The 15,367-nt window shown below is 42.7% G+C and overlaps 1 long non-coding RNA gene across 7 annotated transcripts in view; it reads right to left on the minus strand.

Annotated features, from left to right (window-relative positions):
- The window catches only part of LOC129785618 (uncharacterized), a 786,935-nt gene that overhangs the window by 485,060 nt on the left and 286,508 nt on the right, over nt 1-15,367 (minus strand). The gene's annotated exons all lie outside the window — the stretch shown is intronic.

A 15,367-nucleotide genomic window follows, 5' to 3' on the forward strand; every position in this document is an offset into this window, starting at 1 on the left:
TCTCTTTTGTGGTATCTGCAAATCGCTGAATAATGTGGTTCACTGACCAAGTGAATTATTTTCAAGGGGTTTGGCACATCTTTAATTACAAGATATGTAAAGATGAAATGGAAACACGCTGCGCATATTTCTTCATGGCTGCTGAACTTTTCTTATGGAAAAGCACCTGTTTTTATTAAACTGTCTCTAGAAGGCATAAAATGTACAACGTATAGGTTGACAATATTTTTCTCAATGCGTATAACTTAGCAGCTGAGCAACCTTACAAGGTATAGATCAGCCATGTATACATATTGTACCTACACACACAAAACTACACATGCATAAAAATACAAATACGCAGAAAATAGATTTCTTCCTATTACAAATGCCTTTAAATTGAGGTAGCATAGCAACCGTATTCTAATATTTCTCTTGCAACTGAGGAAGACTCAAAAAAAAAAAAAAATCACATAGGGCCCTCTTTACTAAGCATTTATGTACCCTTTATGCTTCAAAAATCAGGAATTTGCATGCTGACAAAGATTATGTAAATGCCCTGTTTTGCAAATCTGGGTCCCAGCGGATTCCCCAGCTGAAAGCAATTCTCCTTTAAAGGTTCCATCATGGTCCAAATCAGCGGTTCTTAAGACACCATCTTCACTGATGCAATAAACGCCCTGTTAGATGATTGCCTTTTGCTTCCCTCTGAAGCACTGAGCCCTTGTGGCTTCGCAAGCGCAGCCCGCAGTAAAGGGTCTCTGTTTGCTGGTTCTGAAGGCTGTGGCGGATGATACGCATGTTTTAAACTTCCACTCTGGGCAAAAATGTTGCAGTCTTCACTCAACTGACCAAAATTTGTAGCTGATCCTGCTTGGAGCAGAGGGTGGGTCTAGATGACCTCCTGAGGTCCCTTTAACCTGAATTATTCCATGATCCTACAATCCTCAGATAGCTGACCCCTCCAGACCGGGGCAGACATGCTGCAGAAGCACGTATCTAATAATATTCTGGCCCCACCCTGGGCAGCTGGACTATTTTGATCTTTTAAGTCAGGTCTGCAAGCTTCTATCTAAAGTGAAGATTCAAAACATGCACGCCACCAGTGTTAATGAAGCATGCCTGCCGCAAATTTGGTAACAAATATTGTGAAGGAAGCATGATTTCTCAGCACCTGTTCTGTTAAGAGGTGCTGAGCTTGGAAACACCAAAAACTTATCACCAGGGCTTTATCCTAATCTAAATGCTTATAGCAGAAATGGATGGAGATTCAAAGCGCTGCTGAATTCTGTGTAACTTTGGCAATGTGCTTAAATATACAGTCTAAGAACCTAGTTTTATAGAAAAAGAGCTGATGTAACAATTTGGGGGTCGGGGGGGGGGGGGGAGGTTCATACTTAAAGCACCTAATGTGAAAACGTACCTCTGAAATTTATCCTACTTCAACAGAAAGATCATTAGAAGATAACAGACGTTAGAACAAATTCTGAAACTATAAACTGTTATGTGTTAATTTGACTGACCTGTTATGAAATTCCTTCATTTGTTCAGAGAGCCAGATCTTGGAAGGGAAGTACAGCACCAGTCCACCCACCTCAATCCACAGACTGAATTAATTTTTTGGTTATATACATCTTTTTTTTGGTTTTATACACCTACAACCTCTGTTCGTGGCCATTGCAAACCTGAGTGGTGTGTTTCACTTATTGTAAGTATTTCCCTGCCATTCCTCTCACTTTAAAATAGATACATAAATAGACTTAAAAAAAAATTTGAAAACCCAAACAAGCAGACTACTATTCTCCACTACTGAAATATTAAACTCTTGTTTTAAAGCAGGATAGAAAGCATAAAGTAAAAAACCAAGCTCTATCAGCTGTTCTGCTTTTGCAACTGCTTTTGCTCCCTCCCCAAATGCCCAGAACATGCAGAACACGCAGAACCCCAACGTTAACAGACAAGAAGTTCTTACACAGGCTTCTACATCACCACTTGGAGAAAGCACATGTGCCGTGACCATCACCGCCCAAAACTGCTGGTACAGACCACGTGCGAGTGACTGCATGGAAACAGCTCAGCACCACCTTGTACCTCCACAGCCTGTCAGTATTTCCAACTGCAGCACACCTTCAGTGCACGTCTTGCACCAAATCACGTCAAGACTATTTGCAGCCAGAACAAAACAAATGGGTGGAAAAGGACACGCATGTTCACGGCTGCCAAGACACGGACCAGCTAGCTTTAATGCTGCTTGGGTCCAGTTAAACATGTAGCCATGCCCGTAAAGAGTTCAGCATAGTGCCACTGCTTGTGTATATTCCTATTCTAACAATTACATGGCAGTGATTCTGGAGTGCAATTAGGTTAACCCTATCTTGAATATGCCTGGAGCTTATATGTTATAATGTCACGCACAGTGAAGGCACCGCACTTCCCAGGAACACCTCAGCAGCCAAGGATGGATGCCCTGCCCTGCCTGGAGCACTCCTCTGGTCCTGTTGAGAAAGCTTTGGGCTTGGAAGCATAATTTGACCGGCACAGTGAGCGCGTTAAGCAATAGAAAATAGATTATAGGCTTTATTTCTCAAGCATATTATACTGTCTCTAAGGATGCCCAGCGTTAGGCGTTGCAGCCAAAGACCCCAGAAGTCGAAGAGCAGCAGGGCAGCGTAGTGACAATGTAGTCCAAGAGCATCTAGATAGAGAGCAGAGCAGAGCTCCTGGGTGCGCAGCCTGCTGTACGGTGTGCAGCTCAGCCACAGCCCAGGACACAAACAAAAGTGCACCATCTCCTTGTGTGCTTTGATTTCTTTTGGAAAGAAACCAAGGTGCAGAGAGGCAGGAAACCACAACATGCTCCCAGAGGTGCTGCAGTCTGGATGGGCAGGAGCCCAAGATCACAGGGCTTACCCAAAGCCTGCACTTCCCTCTGTGCAGGCACAACCACATGGACCTGGTGCTATTTCAAGGAATCCTTTTATTCCACCAGCTGCTACTACTGAGGTCTGAAACTGAGACCCAGTGTGTGATCTCATGGATGAGTGCAAAGCTCACAAGCTCTCATGTCAACAGAGGAGAAGAAAGGCTGTGTTTAGTCGTGCCAGAATAAATGAAGTACAAAGGTAGCTGGGATGCCTCTTGAAGCCGTTTAGTGCTGGCAGTCAATTTGAATCACTCCAAAGAAAAGCTTAAGATTTCTTAGAGAAAGTACTACGCCTCAATGACTTTAAACTATTTTTGTGCTTCTGTGATCCCGGGCTGCTCTGCATTGTGAGGATGTGGACTGGCTGCCTGTCTCCTTGGGTTGTTTTCCACACACGGCAGCAAGAGGATCTTTCCCTAAACAGACATGGGGCTTTTCAGATGCTCCATGCCTTTCTAACAGCCTAAGTGCTGCCTGAGCGGGGCAGGAGCAGGGGCTGGGTGGCTCACCCATGCTATTTTATGGCAATTTTTCAAAAGGATCATCTGGAAATGTCACTCCAGCTGTGCTACTGCTGTGTTCAGATGGGGGGTGGGTGGGGGGTGGAGAAATAAAAAAAACCCAACAGCAGTGCGGGACAGTGACCAACCATTTAGAGGAATTTATACTTTATCATTTAAGGGCTTTTTTTCCAAACTGTTGCAACATTTATCTGCCAGGAAAGTAAAAGGAACTCTTTGGAGGAGACTGCTGGTCTACGTTTTAAAATTCAGATCCATAACAAATAACCAAGCCCCAGCAGAATACAAGCTTGTAGCTCTTAATTTAAGAAATTATTTAATGCCTACTTTATTAACATATCTGCATAAAGCCTCCAGGTTTGGGTCCTCCCAGCTACACACTGGACTCAGTGAGACAGCAGCACAACTGCTCTGAAAAAGTATCAGTAAGCACTAAAATAACCAAACAAATCACTCCCTCTCCATGCTTCAGTCCACATACACTTCAGGAATTTCTTTAGGAGATGACACATAAAGCAATTTCACAGAGGAGAACAATACAAACCCCTCTATCTCAGCCTCCAGGGTGAGCACCAGTAACTATACAAATGCATCCTCTCCTCCTCGCAAACGGTGAACAAGTACTGGGCAAAATAAATTCCTTCATCAACAGTGATCTGTCAGATACACGTCCTTCTTTCTTTCTTCCTGTAATTCATTTGTAAAATTAACAGCACCACATACATGGCCTCCTAGAAAAATAATTGATCGCACTGCCCTGGGTAGGAGCCACTTTACTAGATGCTGGCAACGATTACGATTTCATACATATTATTTCTGTTTGCAGAAGGCTGACGCCAATGCACACATGCAGGCTTATGTGAGAAGTTACACTGCAAAAAAGAATTAAAGAAAACAAACCAGGAAAGTTATCATACGATGTAAGACTTGTTGATTTCTTTGCCACCCTTTGCGCTAAAGAAAATAAACCATCTCTTCGGTCAACATGTGCTACCAATAAGTGGGGCTAATTAATGGCAGACTACTGAGAAACCGAGAAGCATTCCTTATCAGCATAGGAAAAGCCCAAGTTGGCTTCTGACATTTAAAGTTACTTGCAGGAAACTACCTAGCCAGACAGAGCTGCAAACTGTTTTTCTTTCAGAAAGAGAAGGGGGGGAAAAAAAGCGAACACTAGTTTTACTTCAAGTAAAACCAGGACATCATAAGGTATGTTAAGAGCATTGGTGTGAAAGCAGCATGACACCTCCATTTCTCTGAAATGGATTTTCTTCCCAATGTTGGTGGCTAACACGAAGTGCAAAGAAATAAAAAAACCCATTGATACAAAGAAGTTTTTAGGAGGTTGAAAATAGATGCAGATAATTATATATTTAATTTTTAATCAGTCTGCCTGTCAGCACAAGTGCCCATTGGCTTCAATGCTGCCTAAAACCTGCGCATTTGTAGATGGCTCGTGGTGAACAACAGCATCCAGTATGATAACCTGGGAAGTAAAAATAGTTATGTACAGGTAGGTTAATTCTGTTCTTATTAACTATGCAAAGCTCTTGCCAAAAAAAAAAAAAAAAAGGAAAAAAAAAGTACAAGCTGTTTAATTAAAATGGTCGTGTCCTATCATCCAGAATCTCAGGTTTATAAAGTAAAGATTAAAATCAAATTAATGGAGTCTTATGGCTGGTTTGCCTTCCCACGCTTTGTCAGCACAGCTAATAGAGACCTTTGCTCCCTGCAAGAAAATGCATTTTTCCTACTTCCCACATTTAAACCTTTGGTACGGAAAACTGTGTCATCAGTGCTGCGTAAGTCTGTGGTGGGATTCACTATGGTACCATGATGTTGCACGCATTAAAGAACTTGTTTGGGGCAACATTTTCTTGTTTGATTGTTTGCTTATTTAAAGGGAGAGATGCAAGAATTTCAGAAGAAAAGTCTATTAACATAGATCAGTCACCATCAAATCACCAGGCATCAAAGTTTCCTGTTTCCTCTGGCTTTCCATGAAAAGAAAGCATTAACTGCCCAGATTTCTCTCTCTCTCTCCTAAAATAGTAGTACTAACAAAACTGGAACTATTATTCTGGAGTGCAGGGAAGTAAAGTAATATTAAAACCAGCTTTCTCTCCACAAGGTAATGCATATGACTTCTTTCAGGGGAGGATTACCTTCTTCGTGTTCAAAGAAAACTAGGGCAAGCAGAAATGCAAGCATGGAAATCTAAAAATATTCTGTTAGTCCACACAACAGTAATTCTGTATGAAATCATAGAATTATTTCAGTTGGAAAAGGCATCTGAGATCATCAAGTGCCGCTGTTAACCCAGCACTGCCAAGCCCACACCACCACACCGTGTCCCTGAGCACCACGTTTACACGTTTTTTAAAGACCCCCAGGGATGGTGACTCCACCGCCTCCCCGGCAGCCTGTGCCGATGCCTGACCACCCTTTCGGTGAAGAAATTTCCCCCACACCCAACCGACCCCTCCCCTGGCGCAGCTCGAGGCTGTTCCCTCTTGTCCCGTCGCTTGTTCCCTGGGAGCAGAGACCGACCCCTGCCCACCCCCTCCTGTCAGGTACTTGTAGGGAGCGACCAGGGCCCCCCTGAGCCCCCTCCTCTCCAGGCTGGGCCCCCCCAGTGCCCCCGGCCACCCCTCAGAAGCCTGGTGCTCCGGCCCCTTCCCCACCCCCGCTGCCCGTCCCTGGGCACCCCCAGCCCCTCTGCGTCCCCCCTGCCCTGAGGGGCCCAGAACTGAGCCCAGGGCTCCAGGGGTGACCTCAGTATTCAAGCTGTAGCCTCAAATCTGTGGGATGAGAAGTGGAACATCTCCAAAAGAAACTTGCACACATTAAAGACATGGGAAGAAATTTCTTTACAGTGGAAGGGTGGCTTGAAACCTATAGCTACATTACATTAAAAAATATAGTTATGAATGAGTAAAATACTATTTTGAAGGACCCTAGATAACTTTCCACAGCCTACACACAAACAGACACTGTCAATCAAGGAATGCATCCGACACCGAGCTGAAGCCTTACAGACATTTTAAGCCCACAGTGGAGGGAAGTGCTGGTGAGCACATTTTTCCAGGGGCTAGAGGAAAAGAGGAGATATAAAGTGACAGGAGACTTTCTTAAAATTGAATTTTAGATGGAGATGCAAAGACAAAGTTCATAACATCCAAAGACTCACATACATATCACTCTAGACAGTGGCTAGAAAAGCAACAACAGCTAATGGATCTCTACCTTTCCAGCTGACATACTGGGGAAAACAAACTATTCAAGAATGAACTATGCCAGGCTGAATGTATCGTTAGAACTAATATCTCATCCCATTAAAAACTCACTTTACCCAACATGTGCCTTCCTGGGCAAGAGAGTGAAGCAGGGTAAAGCATGCTGGAAATGACGGTTCTTGCCACATACAGAAAGACCAGTTGTGATTAACTTACACTTTTATACAACTCAAGACTGAGTTTTTTCACAAAGCAAAACAGTGTTCTGGTTTTTATATCTGTCTAATTTCTAGTTTCATAGTTTTCCCCTTGAAATAACTTCTCGGTAGATTCCTGAAGCAGGTGTTATCTTTCCTCCATAAACCTTGAGATAATGTAACTGTAATGATTTTCCAAATAAAAAGTGAAAGGCTATCAGGACAAATATCTCCATTTTTATTCCATTGAGATATTATTATGGTGATGGTAATAATTCCACAGAGGAATTACTTAGAACACACACGCAGCTCTGACCTGACCCAGCTATAACTCAGATGATACCTTTCCTAAGTTGGAAGAATTTATTTTCATTTTCAACTGAGCTCATCTAATCAAAATGCTTCATTGTGACAGAGAGTTCATTGTTCCTGTGCAAATTGCAGTTACCACTAAAGCCCCGCTATTAAGAGCCAGACACTGCCACAGCAAATTCAGCCAACGGGGAGCTCAGCTTGGGAAGACAATTTTTAGATGAGCAAAATAAATAGTAACATCATATTTTGTTATTAACAAAGTATACATTTAATACTCCCTGTTGGTAAATACCTGTATTAATTCAACAGTAATACAAGCTGTGGACATCACATTTAAGAGCAGAACACCACCTACTCCTGAATTCTGCCTGTTGCAGACTGCGGTAACCCAGATGGTGAAGGGACCCAATTCAAGGATGGTGAAGAGCAGTAATGTATTTTATTAGGCCAGGTTTTGGGAATCCATGGTTTTCTCAAGGTCAGGTCTTCAGGTTTTCACATGTCCAAAGATTTGCCTGTATCCAGCAACAATATCGGCTGATTTAATAAAAGACACTACCCTTTTTCCTATAAGCACTGCCTTATTTAGGATGTTACCACACAAGTAATCAGGAAACGAGGACTCAGTTCCAATCACCTGCCTTGCTGTGTCGTTTGGGCCAACACATTTAATACTACCTGGGCATCGATGGCTTATCAGTACAGAAAAATGTATTTTCCTCTTGGAAATACTTTTAAATCAGCATCCAAATCAGTCTTAAGGAGAAAAGCCATTAGGATCCGGCAACAGCAAAAGCAACTCCAGCAACACCTGACATTAGAAGAGTGGCTATTCAGAAAAAGATTATAGACTTTATCTCTTTTTCTGCTATTGATTAGTCCTCAGATATGCTGCTGTAGGCAACACAGAGAGACCTGGACTGATAAAACCAGACCTATTTCCATCCCAGTGAACACAATGGTAGGTGCCTCTGCAATATGGCACGTATACAGTTGCTTATAGGCAACCACAGTGGACATATGCTGCAGACAGAGAGCAAGAGACAAGACTAACAGACAGAGCCTGCATTTTTTTTCCTGCTTGAATGGTGTATGAGTCACATTTTTATACTACAGAAATTTTTGCAGGACTGTTATGATTTGAGCAAAACATTTCACTCAACAACACAACCATGGCTTTTTTAAAAAACAAACCAACCAACAAAAAGTGCCATGCATTTATGGATTTAAAACTTGACTTCTTTTCTCCTTTTTAGAAGACCAGGATATTAACAACCACACAACTCAAAATAATAATCAATGATAGCAGGAAGAAAAAAGGTGAAGCGATATGTCCAAATCTGCAAAACAAGCCCACAGCAGGGAATGTGCTTCGCATTCTCTGCTTATTCAATTATTGGCATGTAATTGCTGGTTGGGTAGGTCAGGGCTGCCTTGTTCTTGCCCCAGAGGAGACAGGAATGTTACTGGACTGAGATCATTCTGACAAGGTGATTCACTCCTGCAGATCTGATCAGTCCAAGTGGACTCCTTTAGACAGTGAGAACAAATTTTTACTTCTTGATAGAGATCATGCCCTCTCCAAACAAGGTCCCGTGCCAAACAAGGTACAGAAATAATTTTCAGCTTTGCAGTTTTTCACAGGTCATTTTATGACAAAATGGGGAAAACACATTTTTAGTTCTTCCTTGATATGAGAAAGTCAATGAGAAATGTTCATTCTCCCACATTAGCTGCAGAACAGCTAATGCTGGCCATCGGCGGCTCTGAGACAAGCGAGATCAGAGCCTTGAGTAACAGTGATCACATTCACTAGGATTTATGTTCTTGTAATTGCTGCCTATTACATGGGTACTCTGATGAACCTGCTGGAGTCTAAGGCTCTCACGTACCACCTCCTCAGGTCCTGCCAGATGGGATTTTTCATTCATTTGCTACCTGCTGCTTCGCAACTCTGCCACCATGACAGGATCAGCAAGTGGTCCCAGCTCTTGGGTGGTGATCCCAGGAGTACAGAATCCTCTCCAGCCCAAAATCAAGCTCATTTTCTACCCCGTGCTCCAGCAGATACACTTCTAAGGAATACTGCTGTGTTTGCTGATTGTTTTATGGTTTGTTTACTTCTTGAGTATGTAATATTTTTTTGGTAATGTTGTTTTTAATTAGTTAGGAGAACTATTGTTTCAGAAAGCTGAATGCATTTGCTAGCAAGGGGTCTTTATAAAGATAATGAATGTTATTGGTTATGCTTCCACAGATGGGTACTGACAGCTGCCAGGCAGCTCTGCCCATGCTCAGAGCTGAACTGGGCCCATGCCAGCACCAGTTCAGAAGCCGTATTAGTTGCATTGGTACAATATTGGGCCCAAAAGCCTGTTGGAATAATCTAATCTGAAAAATGAGAGTGTTCCAGTTCTTCAAAGAAGTCTCATTTGTTCTAAGTTACTCAACAAACGTGCCCTAAATTTTCCTTGTTTCAATGGTGCAGTGACAGAACCCAGAAAATAACCATCAAATAATTAAATAACCAAAAAGTTAGCAAAAAATTAACTCAGTGCTATCCACACGTTAAGATATGCTGTAAGTGGAGTCAGGAAGGGTGGTTACATATACAGAAGAATGTTATACAGTTTCATATGTACATATTGGGTATAAGCATGTACGCATAAGTCAGAGCCCCAGTTTCTTCAATAGTCCTTTTCTACACCTCCCTGTGGAAAGGCTTTAGAGGGACAGCTGGGCTCTGTCTGTATCAGAAGACAGAGCGACCTTCCAGAGCTTGCCACTGCACAGGAGAGCCCTTTGGGGATATGCACCTCCAGCCAGTCCGGGGGGTCAGACCGAGCTGGCAGGGGAGCACAAGGCCACCTCGGGAGCAATGCTGGCTGCTCAGGTCCTCCACCAGCCCCAGATCGCCCCATTCTCCCAGCAGCGGAACAAGGAAACACGATGCAATTCAAATTTCCTTCCTCTCGGGTCCATGTTGCAGGTTTGCCTATAAATACTACTTTGACCGAGTTTTTGGAGCAGTCGAGCTGAATCTCAGTGCCTGGTGTGGTTTACAATGAGAAACTAAGCAGCTGGAGACTGAAGCACACGTGTTTTCTTCAGCTCTGAGAGTTGTAACCTCTACTTGTTTTGCTCTGGAGTGTTTTATATCGACAGAAGTGTAGATTATTATGAATACATACAGACCAGGATAAACTATCCCATGCATGTGTCTACTCCGTTCTCTCTCAGTACGGAAATAACCCACTGCTGGAGTCCAGACCTTCCTGGCAGCTTGGAAGCCATGATAATGCAAGTTCTGTCTAAAGGCAAACATCTGGTATCCTCATTATACAGAGCTTACACTTTTCCACAAAGAACAGGGAGGCAGAAAAATGTCTCCACATGGGAAAGGAACTATGACTGAGCGCCAGCTCACTCTTTGCAGGTCACAGTATGGATGCTCCATGCCAGGACTAATTCTACCAGAACATGTGTTCGCTCAGCAAAGGAGAGAGCAGAGGGATCAACAGAAGAGACTCTTGACTTAGGGGAAATAAAGAATGTGGGTGGAACCCCATCCTTGGAAACGCTTACTATTACACAGAATAAAATACACAGAGAGGATTTATGTGGTGGGCTCAAGGTCTCCTCCCCCGTTTCATTTTCTGTGCAAGTATAAATTATCTTGTATTTCTGAAAAAGTTGGTATTATAAGCATCCGGTTCATGGTGTTTACATCACTTGCTGCCCAGGAACCATTACATTATTGTGGGCAGTTGTCTGGAACATGTTTTTCCCCTTTGTCTCTGCTAGAATGCTTGTATTGTTGTTAAATTCTTGATGTAATATTTCCCCAAACCAGAAAGCTAAGCAGAGATAACACAAAGGCAAGTTTCACAAATGTTTTCTTTAAGAAAAGCAGCATCCTACAAATCCCACAACAAGCACTTATTGGCACTTCCATTAATGTAAATAAAATCTATTGGGTTCTCAGAAAAACAATCACTTCAGTCTTGTTATCAGAGAACAGAATCTGGGTCAACAGATGCGTTTTGGATATGCACCAATTCTTAAATGATTTAGTATTCTGATCTGTGGATACAAAAAGCAATTTCCTACATCAGCAGTACCCTTAACACAACGTGCAATTTTATCCCACCACCTACATTGCTGTAATCATTAAATGTTATGAAACATTTCTGATAAAAGAAAAAAAAGATTCTGATATGTGACTATAATGTAAATCAGTGCTTTGGATTATGGTGTGATACTAGTTCAGTTATTTATATGTGTTTCAACTAAAAACATCCAACTGGATTTCAACTATCACAAGATTAATCTCACTAATACTTTATATATACAGATGGTCAGACAAGAAAAATTAGACAAATATGAAAAATTAATACATTCTTCTTGTATAATATAAAATATGATTTGTCTCCTAAAAGATTATAGCTGGAGCTTCTAGTACCAAGAATAACTAGACTAAGCAATACGGGCCCTCGGCTCTGTGGCAACTTTTTCATTCTGTCCCAGCTCAGAAGTTGTTGTAAGACATGGGAGATCTACAAAGCACACAAATACAATACAAAACACGAAGCATAGGTTTGCTTTTGCCTGGATATAGCTTAGTAACTAATCGGAGTTATTTATAGCTGGAGTCTTATTCACATTCATCCAACAAGTTCCAAAGACAACAGCAGGACAGTTCCACGAATTACGTATTTCAGCACTGTAACCTGCTATCTGAAAAGATACTCTGTGTCAATATACTCTGGTCACTGAATTTAATTAACATTGTGCATCCAATAACATTTGCAGCGCCAAATGAAGTCTCATCATTGAGCAAAGGCAGAGGACCTGAATACAGGTTCTACATGTGCCACCCATTGTCACAGTTTACAAATTAATTTACCTGTTTAAAAACGCAGAGAGGTCTGGACAGAAACAGATGCCTGAGAGACAGACACTCTAAAGTTCATCAAATTAAAGATCTTGATTCTCACAACCTGTGGTGAAATAGTTGATCTGCTAGAAAGAAGGAGCCCAGCCAGAGCAAACATTTCTGGCAGCACGAGGATCAAAGAGGTCTCAGATAGCCAGAAAAAACAAAGGATCCTGACACCAAAACACTGGCAGCTCTCATTGTTGCTTTTCTTTCCAAACAAAACGGGCAAAGAAAAGTACTAGCTTTCCCATCCAAGCCCAATTCTCCTGTGAGCAGCATTCTGTAGCTGTAATTATAATCTTGTATTTGTGTGCACACTAAGTAATTTCCCGGGCAAGTTACATTTCGGCTTGAACATGTTGGCATGTAGACACCAACCTCAATAACAAAAATAGCTGCTGAGTTCAGCAACCTGCAGCTTTTTATAGCTGACCTTGCAGCTCTGCAAGATAGTGGCTCTGGGCCACTTCATTATTTCAAAGAAGGAAATGTGGCTCTGGGAGTCTCACGGGGACTAACAAGACCCCAAAGATAAGTGGTTTCCTGGCTAAGTTCTTTTTGTTTGTTTTATCTTGGTCAGTCTCATTTCGAAAGTATTCTGGTCCTCTTAACATTCAGCATTCTGGCTGTGACTGGTGGAGCTAATCTTGCTTGCATGGTTTCATTTACTCCATGGACTTATAGTTTATGCAGTTTATGTTGCAGCTGGTTGCATTTGAACTCTCCTCCATGCTGAACTCTGCCCACAGCAAGTAACCATCAGTGCAATTAATAATGTTTCAGTTTGATTTCAGTCCTCGAAGTGACTACAGCAATATAAGAACACTGGTAGACTAAGAACAACAAATCAGTACTAAGCAGTTGCATGACAGTCTGATTCTATCCATCTACTTATCTGCGTAATTGTATGATTCTGGCTATTAGCATACCCAGCTGGCTGAAAATGTGTAATGGAAAGGAATATATATACTTTGGGACAATTCCTTCTCCTTTGCATTTGAGTAGCAAGAAAGTTAAAGAGAACTATTCTAACTTTCTACTAAAAATGTGAGTGCAGCAGGAGCTGGAGCTATTCGCTGCTGGCTGGTCCACTGCAGAGGTGAGTGACTGAAAACCTTCTCTGCTCTACCTGCCTCCCCATCAGCAGCAGCTCTGGAAAAGAACAGATTTCAAACAGGAACAGGACCTGGGGCACCCACACTCCCACACTCAGTCATTTACTCATTCCCACCCCCTTTTTCTATATCATTAAAAAACCCTTGAAGAAAACATTAAAAAATGCTTTCCAGTCCTGCTGATGGCAAAAGAACCACATCCTCAGCCACGTAAGCAGAGATATTAGTCACTCCTATAATATTCACGCTATGCTATGCTCATGTTTACAAAACTCCTTGCTTAGCCTGGCCGCACCAGAAGCTGAAAAAGGAAAGGAGCAGCATCTTCACTGCTTTTTTTTAGAGTTATTACAAACCACTGCCAATACCAAACTCAGGCTTGCTAGTGAGAGATTAGTTATGGACATACTACGTAAAACACATAGAAAGCTAACTTAGTTGGAAAATAACGAATCTCCATGCTCTCTTAAAGGATTACCATTCTGAGATCCCAGTTAGGGGAGGTGTTTATCCAGTGTGCTCTCTGCCTCCAGCAGAGGGGCTTCCCAGCTAGCAGGCATGTGGAAGGCATATTTCCATTGTCCAAGCTCACAATGTTTCATTTGTGTAACACTGAATCCCAACTTAATTAAATAGCTCCAGAGACCAGGCAAAACTCAATATACGTGGGCAAGTGGTCGAACAGCCCCATTTACATATGTGTCACAGCTCGCCGGGTATTGCTCCAAAAAGCATCTGTCTCAACAGTCTCATCTGATTCTTACAAACAAGCTACACTTTGCATTTCTGAATTTAACAAAGATCACACAGCTGCCAACATACTATCAAAGCCTAAAGACCAAATAAATGTTTGGCTTCCCTCCAACCGTCCTTGCTGTGGTATTATTACTGACAATAGAGCCAGAGCAGCAAAAGCAATGAGATGGCAAATTGACACATGTGCCATGTTTTTATACATTGTCTACATTTGCTGCTACAAGACTGTAAGCAGAACACTGGTGAGCATCTTCTGGTTGCAAAATCTGACCTATTTTAGGGCTTTATGAAAGCTGTACAATGTTATTAGCGTATAAAAAACTGCAGATGGGCAAAATGATCTAAGAAAAACAATTCAAAGGTGTTTTGTATATTTTCCCATGTGGGCAGTAGAAATAGATCAGAACTCTGTATTCTCAGGGCTGCATTTTGCACTTTTTGAAGAAATAGTGTAATATCCATAAAAACTGGTGACCCAACAGTTGATGTTTCCCTTGGCATCTGCTCATTCCACTTTAATAGACACATTCCCTAGTCCTCGTGATTGGAGCAGCATGCATATATCCAAGGCTAGAATTTGTATTTGACCCATGTAGGGAGCTCTACTGCATTTTTCAGCTCAGTTAATATCCCAACCACCCTCTCATCAAAAGCCAATTGCATCTGCAGATAAGAAGCCCTTCCTATAGACAGCAATATAACTTTCTGATGCGTATCAGATGATTAGGGCAGTGAACAAAGACAACTTTTCCTTTACCACCTCTCTGATTTGGTGCATTTCCACTGTATATGAAGACCCGCAGGAAGCAAGTGGTGAAGAAAACAGAGCCAGAAGTTGGAGGCAACTCACGACGTTACCTGCAGCAGAGCCTAGGCCCAGTCTTGAGAAATGCTTTGTGCGAACCAAGGAACTAACGCCTGAGCCCGAACTCCGAACGCCGACAGGACCCCTGAATGGGAGGAATGTCAAGCATCTAGCACCTTGCTGCTCTGCCCACATCATCACGAACTGTGGTGCTTTGGTCCCCTTCACTTAAATGCAATCTACATGCAGAGAGGGGAGGAAGGCAGCCACAGCCTGAGAAGGCAGCAGCATGTTGGCATTCCCACCTACGGTGCTGCCATCGCACAGCAAAGCAGTGACCTGCCTTTGCAATTATTAGGCTCTGATGAGACAGGGCGAGTCGTTTGGCACTGACCCTCCCCCTCGCCTGGCTGCAGAGCCCCCAGTACATGACACACCTTGTTTTTCATAGATCCCAGCCCTCCAGCCAAGCCCCTCCGCCTTGCCTTTGGAATGGGGGGGGGGGGGGGGGGGGCTCCTATTGTTCACCACTGCCCTGATCTGCAGCTCTCTCCCCCCAGCTCTCCTCACTTTCCAATCCC

This window comes from Falco peregrinus, chromosome 14 (genome assembly GCF_023634155.1).
Source record: "Falco peregrinus isolate bFalPer1 chromosome 14, bFalPer1.pri, whole genome shotgun sequence".
NCBI classification, from domain to species: Eukaryota; Metazoa; Chordata; class Aves; order Falconiformes; family Falconidae; genus Falco; species Falco peregrinus.